Source organism: Priapulus caudatus, unplaced genomic scaffold (genome assembly GCF_000485595.1).
Source record: "Priapulus caudatus unplaced genomic scaffold, Priapulus_caudatus-5.0.1 Scaffold137, whole genome shotgun sequence".
In the NCBI taxonomy this organism is placed as follows: domain Eukaryota; kingdom Metazoa; phylum Priapulida; class Priapulimorpha; order Priapulimorphida; family Priapulidae; genus Priapulus; species Priapulus caudatus.
In genome coordinates this window covers 482,358-485,127 of record NW_014577198.1, presented here as the reverse complement: position 1 = coordinate 485,127, position 2,770 = coordinate 482,358, and positions in this window count along the sequence as shown.

Here is a 2,770-nt window from a genome sequence, read left to right as displayed (position 1 = left end):
AGGGACTGATGATCGAGACTGGTCCAGGGACTGATGATCGAGACTGGTCCAGGGACTGATGATCGAGACTGGTCCAGGGACTGATGATCGAGACTGGTCCAGGGACTGATGATCGAGACTGAGTATGCTGAGCTAGGGACTGAACAGGTTGATTCCGGGACTGATGATAAGAGACTGAGTAAGCTGATGTATGGACTGAGAGAAAACCGATAATGGGACTGAGAAAGCTGATCCAATGACTGCGGAGAGCGATTCAGGGACTGAGCACCTGGGACTGAGTAAACAGGTGAATCGTCTGCGGCTAGTGACTGACCGGTGGTTGGCGTAAATCCGGGTAATTAGTACTTGAACAGGCCGATCTAGAGGGCAACTCTCATCATCTTGTCTGGCTTGAGCAGAAACCAATGACTAGTCATCGGCCTGAATTGACCAGACAGTTATGGTCAGTGACTCGTGGCAGGATCACATTCACACCATGCTACCTTCTATAATTTCCCGGGAAAACGGCTTGACTACCTTGTGCTTACTGCTAGAACTTGACGCATACCGCAATAGATATTGTGCACAATAAAGATATAGATATAGAGATCGAGATAGAGATATATACATTGGGAAGCAGCAAGTCACAAGTGTGCCTCATATAATATCTATGTACGTACCTGCGTGCGCATGTGTATGTTTGTGTGTGTGCCAAGTTCACACGTGGCTTGCGGATTTAATATTCACACAGTGTCACACTCACCTTTAGGCAATTGTGTTTCTGCAGTTACAGTGTAATGCACTCTAATACAGCTGATTTTCATGGAAACATAATGCATCTGTTAGTTCCGTGTGTTTCTTGTTGAATCCAATGGTTTCCTAGAATCTGTAGTCAATAGGCGCGTTCACACACAAGAAAAACCGCGCTTCTCAGCTCACTAATATCGGAGCTAATAGTGAGCTAATTCTGTCGTTGTTCACACAGGCGGAAATAGCTCGCTAATCGCCGCGGTGCAAATATCACGCCGCGGTGCAAATAAGCTGAGCCTGATTCCAAATTAGCCCCAGTTCCGCAAGTCGTTTAGGAGCGGCTTTTCGGACCGCCGATTTTTTAGTGAACGCTAATAACTAGTGGCGTTCACCACTGTTAAAGATTCAGCTTTTTCTAGTGAGCCTACCAAAAAACCTGGTTTCGCCAGCTCACTAATTCGGCCAGTGTGAACGCACCCTTAGCTAAGTACTAATGAAATTTACTATGAGTTCATCTAATTCTGTAGTGAGATAATAATGGTATTTGTTGTCTACGTTTAGCATGTACCTGCATTGTTTGCAACCTTGAGACTTGTGATCACATAACAAAATCAATTTATTAATAAAAAGTCGTTTTCCAATAATAAAAACGTACTAAAAACGGACATATTTTTACTAGTCGCAGAGTTGCAAACATAATGTAGTAACACATAACGAACACGCGTTGCATAGTTACAAACACATTATTTGAAATAAAAATTTTACAGAAATATTTTCTGACGTTCTATCGCTAACTAGCGCATGTTCACAATGTCTAAAATGTCATATAATTTTACAATCCATATTAGGTAACAAATAACACTGCTGTCACGTTGATATTGTTTACATGAAAACATTTACATCGTATGACGTAGTACACTACGCAAAGTAGCAGATAACTGTCACCCCAGCCCCCCCACATGATCACCTACCGACTCACAGTGACACATGCACACGCACGGACGCGCACACAAGCACGAACGCACGCGCGCACACACACGCACGCCGTAACACGAAACGCCCACGCAATGCGCGCACATAACACACGAACTCGCGCGCGCGCGCGCACACAACACACGAACGCACGCATGCCGCGCACAACACACACACACACACACACACATTATATATAGTATATATATATATATTAATCAGGAGTTGAATTGTTTGAGTTAAAGACAAGACAAGGCAAGACAAGATCTTTATTAACTCCTGATATTATGTATATAACCCAATAACTTCGTCCATCTCTCTTACGCTCAATAAGAAGGCAGAGGAAGGCGGGTATGGACTACACCTACACGAGCAGACGCGAATTCCGAGTGCTTGTTCCACATATAGTTGTAGTTTCCTGTCTGTATCCAGAAACACCTGCCAGGCTTGGATGTGTGTTTTCTGGCTCTGTCCAGCACACGCCACAGGACGGATACAAGCACGTCAGCCCCTATCACCACCATCTCGGCAATAGTCAGGTATTTGCCCTCAAACCCGTCCGTAATTTATCATAAGCACATAAAGTTACGAGTGTATGTCGCCTGTAATGTGTCGCGCTAATAGAACATGATGATGCTGGTTGTGTACGTGTGTGTGTGTGTGTGTGTGTGTGGTAGGTTGTTGATTATGCGTGTGAGTGCTCTGCGTAGCTGCGGCGTGCATGTGTGTCTGTGTGTGTTGTGGTCACAATCGCGTGTTCTTCATGTCGCCTGGATGTTGTGCCGTGTTGGTGTCGTGGTGTGTGTGTCGTGTGGCCTTCCTTAGTGTGTGTACGTGCGTGCGTGTGTGTACGTGCGTGCGTGTGTGTTGTGCGTGCGTGCGTGCGTGCGTGCGTGCGTGTGTGTGTGTGTGTGCGCGCGCGCGCGGCGTGGTGTGTGGGGTGTGTGTGTGTGTGTCTGTGTTAGGTGTGTGTGTGTGTGTGTGAGTTGGTGGAGGACGGTGGGTGTTTGAGTGCGTATAACGTGTGCATGTGCGTGTGCATGCGCATGTGTGCACGTTAACGCGCACG